Source organism: Neofelis nebulosa, chromosome 3 (assembly GCF_028018385.1).
Source record: "Neofelis nebulosa isolate mNeoNeb1 chromosome 3, mNeoNeb1.pri, whole genome shotgun sequence".
NCBI lineage: Eukaryota > Metazoa > Chordata > Mammalia > Carnivora > Felidae > Neofelis > Neofelis nebulosa.
The window spans coordinates 21,848,433-21,857,431 of NC_080784.1; the positions used below are offsets into that span (position 1 = coordinate 21,848,433).

General features: G+C 42.0%; 1 protein-coding gene across 4 annotated transcripts in view; it reads right to left on the reverse strand.

Moving 5' to 3' along the window:
- The window catches only part of SLC7A2 (solute carrier family 7 member 2), a 76,415-nt gene extending 67,498 nt beyond the window's left edge, over positions 1–8,917 (reverse strand). Inside the window, exon 1 of one of the 4 annotated variants that reach the window (XM_058720081.1) lies at positions 8,791–8,917. The gene's annotated coding sequence lies outside the window, so the exon portion shown is untranslated. Of the gene's footprint in view, positions 1–8,310; positions 8,436–8,790 lie in introns of those variants that run through there. The other 3 variants (XM_058720084.1, XM_058720082.1, XM_058720083.1) reach the window with 3 other exon arrangements.
- Positions 8,918–8,999: the final 82 nt, after the last annotated feature.

Here is an 8,999-nt window from a genome sequence, read left to right on the forward strand (position 1 = left end):
GGACCGCGAGGATTTCATTAATATATCAACATGGTTCTATAACCTTCCCCTCCGAAACTGTTCATGTAAATTTGTAATATAGATTGAGCAGCCAAAGAGAAGAGGATTTGGTAGGGAAGTAACTCTCAACACCATCAAATTCCACAGAGATTAAACCATGACCCACCAGGGTGGAGATTCACTACACGTCACACCCTTCACACAGCACAGAGTGGGTGTTCAATCTTTACTGCATGCCGGAACTCGCGAAGAAACTCACTAAGGACCTGGCCAAGAACCTTGGCAGTGCTGTTTGTTTCACGTGGTGAACAAAATGAACTCTCAGTAGGTTTTGGACTTGGAGAGGAAGTTTCTTATTTTTCTGTCAACTCTTTCATATAGAAGTCTAGATGAGTGCAAAATGTCACATGTAAGAATTAAAACAGCAACTTCATTTTGCTTGATTAAACACAGCCAATCTGAAGTCATTTTGTTGCATTGACTGGCCTGGACAAAAGAGTTAAATTCCTAACATGGCCAAGATAACTCCAGAGTGTTAATGAGCCCTCAGCATGGAGTATCAAAGCTCATCCCTGGCTCCTTCTAGGTCTCCAAGAAACATCTCCTAAATGATTGCTCAAATAACAACTGAATTAAAGAAACAGAATTGAAACTTGCTGTTGGATTCAAACAGAAATATAAAATTGTGTTGTTTAATATGATCATTAAAAGCAGAGAAAAGGTCACGCAGACTAGCCTGAATTTACCGGACAAAGAATTTTCCCAGAGGAATTCATACCTAAATTTGATACAAACTATCAGTGAAGTTTTCATTCAGATTTTTATCAAGTTGCAAACATCTTGTAGACCATGAAGGCTATGCAAAATATTAAGTATTCTTTGCTTCAGGAGACCAGGAACATCATGGGAGTGAACACTGAGTGAATTTCAGGAGGAAAAAAAAGTCACTCTAAAGAAAACTGTCTTTCTGAATGAAAGGGGAAAACTTCATTTAATACAAATGTTTTCTACTTGAAGGAAAAACACAAAGACATTTGTAAAGATTTTTATTTGTTGATTTATTTAGGAGAAATTTATTTAAAGTTTTGTTTATTCATGTATTATTCTAAAATAATAATACATTGAATATCCATACCCCATCCAACCCAAGAACTTGGAAATAATACTTATTGGTCAAACATGAGCCAATCAGCAATGACATGACACCAGTGTGCTGCAAACAACTAGGATTAATGGAATTTTGAGCACCTAAGGTCCATCAAACAAAAACATTGTGAAGCGATTTTTATCTAGTAGAAATGGAAAGATTTGTCTAGTAAACTAAAGATGCAAATTAATTACCTGTCCTTCCCACCTCCATCCCCCTCTCAGGAGGATTTTTTTTTTTTTTTTTTAATGGTATTTTCACAAGAACCTGAAACCTGGAAGGTGGAGCTCTGGCACCAGCTCCCTGTCTACATGGAGACCTTCCTTGTACCACCTTAAAGCCTGACTTAGGACTGAAGACAGGAGCTGTCTGACAGGAGCTGAAGACTATAGTAAATATAGTTTCAGTTATATAGTCTCTTGTAAAACATGTCCCCCACCCCCCACCCCGAGGGGCGCCTGGGTGGCTCAGCTGGTTAAGCATCCAACTCTTGATTTCTGTTCAGGTTATGATCCCATGGTTTGTGAGATGGAGTCCCACATTGGGCTCTGTGCTGATAGCGTGGAGCCTGCTTGGGATTCTCTCTCTCTGCTCCTCCCGCACTCATACACTTCCTCTCACTCTCTCAAAATAAATAAACTTAAAAAAAAACAAACAGCATTTTTTTCTTCTACTAGGTCAATGGTAGACACTAAACTAAATGTGCTTTCTTCTAACAAAACAACCCTTCCCTCTCTAATGTGGGATAGACAAGTATCTCTTCAGCTATCAGCATTTCTAATCAGTCCTTTGTCCATCCCAAGCTGAAAGTAAAGATTGCAACCAACGCTAAAGTGTAGACAGAGTCCGCTTTCTTGATCTGCAGTGGGTGTTCTGTGGGAGAAGCAATAATGGGAAAATGGATGAAGACCTCTTTCCATTCTAGACAAGGCCCTTTATGGATTTCAAACTCATTAAGTTTGTGTAAATATACCTCCTTGCTTAATGGAACAACCCAACTGTTAAAGAAAGAAATTAAAATAATCTCATTCTCTTAATTTAATAATTTAATAATGTGGGGCACCTGGGTGGCTCAGTTGGTTGAGTGTCTGACTTCAGCTCAGGTCATGATCTCACAGGCTGTAAGTAAGTTCGAGCCCTGGGTCAGGCTCTGTGCTGACAGCTCAGAGCCTGGAACCTGCTTCAGATTCTGTCTCCGTGTCTCTCTCTGCCCCTGCCCCACTCATACTCTGTCTCTCTCCTTCAAAAATAAATAAACATTTTTAAAAAATTTAATAATGGCTTTATTCTTCAAAACTTCCATCTAGGGGCGCCTGGATGGCTCAGTTGGTTAAACATCCGACTTCGGCTCAGGTCATGATCTCACAGTTCGTGAGTTCGAGCCCTGCATCATGCTCTGTGCTGACAGCTCAGAGCCTGGAGCCTGCTTCAAATTCTGTGTCTGCCTCTCTCTCTCTGCTCCTCCCCCACTCATGCTCTGGCTCTGTCTCTCTGTCTCTCTCTCTCTCCTTCAAAAATGAATAAAAACATTTTTAAAAAATTTTAAAAAACGATTTCCATCTAAAATATAATCTCCTAATGCATTTTAACTCTTCTTCTAAACATTTCAGAATAGTTTGAATTTGCAATTAAATGTAATTTTCTAGAGGTCCCTGAGTAGCTCCATTAGTTGAGCGCTGGACTCTTGATTTCAGCTCTGGTCACGATTCCAGTATTGTGGGATCGAGCTCCATAGCGGGCTCCATCCTCTCTCTCCCTCTGCCCCTGCCCTGAATGCTAGTATGTGCTCTCTCTCTCATATATATATACATATATATATATATATATATATATATATACACACATACACACACATATATATACATATATATATATATATATATAACATAATTTTCTAGAGGTCTGGGGTAATAAATGATACACAATTTTGCCAAATTAATAGTAAGTATTATTATTGCCCTCCCAAATGCATATTTTGGTGAATAACTGCCCAGCCAGAACTCAAGTCCAAGTGACTCAAGTTTTACCAAAAAGCAACTAGAGGAAAAGAAAGAGTAGTTTTAGCAGCAGTAATAGTAACTATAATGATGACAATACCTAAATTGGTTGGGCATTTTGTCTATGTCAGAAACACAACACATTTTTTTTTTAAAGTAAAGTTTGGAATAGATTGTTATCTCTCTTCCCTATACCTCCAGCTTTTTTTTGCCACCCGGATGACAGCTTTATCATTGTTCTTCCATTGCATGTTTCCTCGTTAACCCCTCCACTGGGTGGTCAATGCCCAGAGAACAGGAAACAAGTTACTTATTTTTTGCTTCTCTACAGACTCGAGATCTGGGCAGTAAATATATACAACACATATTTCTCCAAAATGGATTAACTAACCGCTGTTCATCTATTTGGAAGACTCCAAATAGAGTTATCTCATAGGATATTCTTAGAAGCAAAGTTACAAAGTCTCATTTCCTATTCCAGGAATCCTAATGGATCAAAACAGTATTAAGTAACTTGGATGCACATACAATTGCTAAATACTCTAAGTTTTGCAGATGAGTTGTGGTAAATTCTGCCTACTAGTTTCACAAAAATCAAACCCAGTTGTTTCCACCAAATGCATAACTGCTTTTGGAACCCAGACAGCATGAACAGGGAGAAGGGTGGAAGATAAGTCACGTGCTTCAGGAAATACACTCTGCATATGATACAGAGAGGACTTCTTACTCCCACCACTCCAATATTTTTAAAGTTCTAGAGATTTTAGTGTGACTTTTTAAAGTTTATTTTTATTTACTTTGAGAGACAGAGAGAGCACACAGGTGCACGCCCATGCAAGGGAGAGGGAAAGGGAAAGAGAATCCCAAGCAGGCTCCACGCTATTAGTGCTGAGCCCAATGCGGGGCTTGATCTCACCAACTTCAAGGTCATGACCTGGGCGGAAATGAAGAGCCAGACGCTCAACTGACTGAGCCAACCAGATGCCCCTTAGTGTGCTTTTTAAAGTAGAAATTGAATTGCATTCTGAAAATTTGTCCTGAGTTCATATTTGGGCATAAAAAAATAAGACTGAACATGCAAAAAGACCCCATTTTTTCCTTAAGGTTCAATCTACAGACTACTTAATTCCACTACCACTGATTCCACTGGTGACTCTCATCATTATCATCATCTACCAATATGGCAGCTAGATACCCACAGCCAAGGCAAGAAAAGATCCTAACTAACCAATCTTTATTCTTCTAATGATCAAAGTACCAACTTCTATAACATCTTTTACATAGAAGTAAAATAAAGAAGCTTTAAGGTGTACTGTCTTGATTTTCTGAAGAGACAAGCATTTGTTTTTAAGCAGAACAGATCCACTTATCTTAAAATCTTAACTAAAAAAAGGGGGGGGCAAAAGAAGTATCAAATGAGAGACTCTTAATTACAGTATCATTCAGCATCCTTAATGACATGGAGTTCCATCCACCATGATCACTAGGTTCACTAGGAAGTAGGCTTTGAAGGCAATAAACAGCATTGTATTACATATAATTGTATAAAGACCTAGGGAGGCTTCCTGAAGCCAGATTGGGTGAAGGAAAGAAAAGAATTTTCCCCAGAACTGTGGGAAAAACTAGCAAGAATCAACAAGGGAAATAAAAATTCTTTGCTGTGTATTGTTCACAAAATATTCCAAAAATGAATACAACATAGGACTTTTTTTTTTAACTCCTGGAAGAAAGGTTAAGGAACGTTCTTATACCATCTGCCTCACTGCAGAATCCCAGATTGGCTCACATTCTGAAGAGAGGTACTAATATGCAGCACCGGAAATGAATGGGTGGGTATGGATTTTATTTTTATTTTATTTCTTGAAGAGGGATGGAGAGAGGCATAATATTAAATTTATGACATCTGCAGAATGAAATCATCACATAGGACACTGTAGCCTGATGATTCCATCTTAGATGTAAGAAACCCCAAGTTTTATAACCACGTATGTCCATACACACCCAGAAAAACAGATCTTCAATAATGTATGTCCATACATACCCATGGACTTCTCTGAACAGAGATTCCAAAGTAAAAGTCTGAATAGGAACAGAAGAAATGCAACCCACATATTTAAATCCAGCATTTTAAATAAAAACCACTTTACCTCAAATCTTAAAGTCAATACAACTTGTACTTATCAATGAGAAGGTTAACTAATGACAGCAGAGGGCTTCCCTACAAACATGCAAAGTTTGAGTCCATAAGTACAAAGAAAACAATAGTACACTGTTTGCTTCCAGAGATTAATATTATGTTTATTAAGTTGGACATGAAAAATTAATAGATCAATCACGCTCTGATTATCTTAACTAAGTTACTGAGAACCTGGTCAACTATTTAGAGCCTGCTGAGAATGAACCCCTAGCTGTTGGTTTGGTTTTATCAAAGGCATCTCCAACACTGCCACAGCCATGGACAACAATTCTAAAACAATAGCCAAAAAGGCAAGTAAGAGACTATATGAGAAGAACCAAGACAAATTTGTTACTACCAATAAAACAAAAACGCCAAGCACAGGTACTTTTGATGATGAAATAGAAAGCAGCATCATTTTCATGTATTAGAGAGCGTGTTCCTTACTTGCTTTCTGGTATAGACAGTACCCAAGTCATCTGTTTATAGGTATTGTTACTTCGTATAAAATTACAACAAAAAAACCTACTCATAAATCCATCGATGAAAGGTTTCCTTACTGTAAAACTAACTGAAAAATCCTTCCAAAACTGGAGCTACACATAATTTTTGGTTGTCCAGTGTCTGGAACAGAATAGGGATTTTCAGTGAAGGAAACTTAATGAAGGAATATACAGTCAAAGACATAAATAGCACCCTTTCTCAAATTATTGAAATCAGCGGCATCCATTCAACAATGACATATTGAGCATGTGTCACGTGCAGACATTGTTAGGCAGTAGAATGAAAAGTTATTGCAACAGGTGACGATGAAAAGAATGATCTCATTAGTGTTTTTTTTTTTTAACGTTTATTCATTTTTGAGACAGAGAGAGACAGAGCATGAATGGGGGAAGGTCAGAGAGAGAGGGAGACACAGAATCTCAAACAGGCTCCAGGCTCTGAGCTGTCAGCACAGAGCCCGACGCAGGGCTCGAACTCACGGACCGCGAGATCATGACCTGAGCCGGAGTCAGACGCCCAACCAACTGAGCCACCCAGGTGCCCCAAGTTTTTTTTTTAATCAAGGCTTTATCAGTATGTTTTTGAATACTCAGATTAAAGGTGTAGTATGGGTTAACCACGCAGATTTTGCAAACCATTTAGATGAGTGGTCTCACGTAAGTGAAATCTTACCGTTAAATGAGTTTTTCAGTACTAGTTGGATGACAAAACATTCAAATGAAGCATACAGTACTAAGCATGTGAATGTTGAGAAATAGATTCAACTGAAAATTCGGCTTTTGTTTTAAATGCTTAACATCCAGTAAGTGGCTTCTAAGAAGCCAGTCCTTAAGAATCAATGTGTTCATATCATGTTTGGGAAAATAATAAAACACACAGCAAGGTAGGATGTTTTCAATATTCTGTTCTGAAAGTTGGTCACTGAAGGGCATCAAAATAAAACTAGCAGATGGCCCTGAACACTTAAAAAAAATACTTATATAGGTATATAGGTAAAGGTATATGGAATAGCAAACAAATAAAACAGAAGAGAAGACAGAAACTAGGCTAAGTAGAGAAGCCACCAAAGAAAAATGATGAGAGAAAGCCCATTTGAAAAGTGGACTGAAAGAAGAAGAAATGGCCATGAATGAGGGCCCAGGTCTGGCCAGAAGAGCCAAGAGAAGCAATGACAACTTCAGCAAGGAAGCATGAGAAGACAACAGAAGGTGGGCCATGTAGAATGGAGCCTAGGCACTCCCACTCCGCAAAGGGGAGCCAGCTTCCGGTGGAAAGCAAGAACTTTAAAATTCTTCAGGTGCATATGTCCAAAACCCAAAAATAGATGAGAATATGAGATGGAAAATGTTAGAGTATTCTGTCTTTTCAACCTTGTTTCCACTCCCAGCCTCCATGCTCTTTTACAGACTCTAAGTCCAGTGATAATGCTTAGAGACTTTGGAATCCAAAGGACTTTGCTAACGATGTGCTGAAGAGGCCGAGGATTCTGCAAACTGAATCCCAGGAGATACCAGACAGAGTTTTATTCGGGTCTCCAAGGCCACATCACACCCTTAAAGATTAAAATGCTTTAAGGTAAATGACATTCCCCAATCAAGGCATGATGTGGAAACAACTGAGAGGCAAGGGAGAAAGGTGAAAAAATCCTAATAAACAATGTGGCCTCTCAGCATTAACACAGAGCAGCCAAGTAGAAACTCTGTAGTAAAGCAAAATATTAAGAAAATGCATATGCTGTTCTGCACTAAAACAGTTCATATCAAGCGTCAGTGCAACTAAAAGAAAAAAAGGGTTTAATAGTACAAAGGGAAAAAGCAAGATAAGAAAGCATATAAAACTATTATTATCCTGTCCACCCCTTAGACAAAAGAGCGCAAACACAAATACTTGTGATTTCCTGGGGAGATAATTATTATTAAGGCTCAGTGGAGAAAGAGGTGACTGAGGTTTTGCAAGAGTGCCAAAGTATCAAGTCAGAGGTCACATACGCACTTACTTGATACGCCAGGCCCCCGCCAACGTTCAGAACGCTCCTAAAATCTGACGATCCTCCCTCATTCAAAGATGAATGTTTCTGTACTTGCGACTAGATAAATCTTATTACCAGTCCTAAGAGTCCCCTGAACGCTTTTGCAGGCAGTTCTGCATGAATACTTCAAAGTCTCAACAGGTTGGACCTTTTTACTCCCGAAATCTGGGCACTGTTTCCACTTACAAAGACTTACAGGACTCCATGAGAGTACTTTTAAGGCCCTTTAAGATACCGTCTTTGAACACGTTGCCCCATCGTCTGGATATACGTGTTGGAAAGTTCTCCGCTGGAAGGGTATTGTGAGGCGATGGGCTAGGTGACTGCATCAAGAACGGCATTTCGAGTTCAAAGCTGAAGACTCCAGGCAGTAGGCTTTAAGAGTATAGCCCGTCCCTGACGGGCTTAAAACGGCACCCCTTTACTTTCAAACACACACCGCGGCGGGCCCTTTTACCTGTCCTACCCGTCCCGGTCAGGTCTAGGACGTGAAAGGCTTCCAGGGCTCCAAGCGCTGTTCTATATTTAAATCAAAACTCTCTGGAAGGCGACTTCGGGGACCCCTCAGTGTGCCCTCCCGGAGACGGGTGCCCAGGGCCCCTCTCCTCCCCGCCCCGGACAAGAGTGCCTCAAGGGCCCCCGCAGGGTCTCCGTGCCGGCCGTCCCCAGCCCCCGCGACCCGCGCAGTCCCCGCGGACCCCGACGCCTCGCGGCACACGCGACCGCGCGGGGTTGGCCAGGGCGAGGCGCAGCCCCCAGGGACGAGGGTCTGCGGCGGCAGCCCCCTCCCGCGGCCTCGGGGTTCTTCATCTCCGGGTCCCAGCGGCGCGGCCTCGGGGCCCTCGGCGCCCCAGCCCGGCCCTTCCCGTCCGGCCCCGGAGCCCAGGCCGCCCCTCGCCTGCGGTCCCTCCGCGCGACCGGACCCTTGGCAACTTACTGGGGCGGTGCTAGGGTCGCGCCGAGGGGGCGGTGGTGGGCGAGCGGCTCCGGGAGGCTGGAAGGAGCGGCCGCCGCCTCGCTGGTCCGCGCGGAGAGGAGCGCCCCGGGCCGCTGCGCTGCAGAAGGCGGGCTGGGCACGTGGGCGCCCCTCTGTGTAGCCGTGCGGGGGGCGGGGCGCGGGGCAGGGCGGGGCCGCCTCCCCCGCGC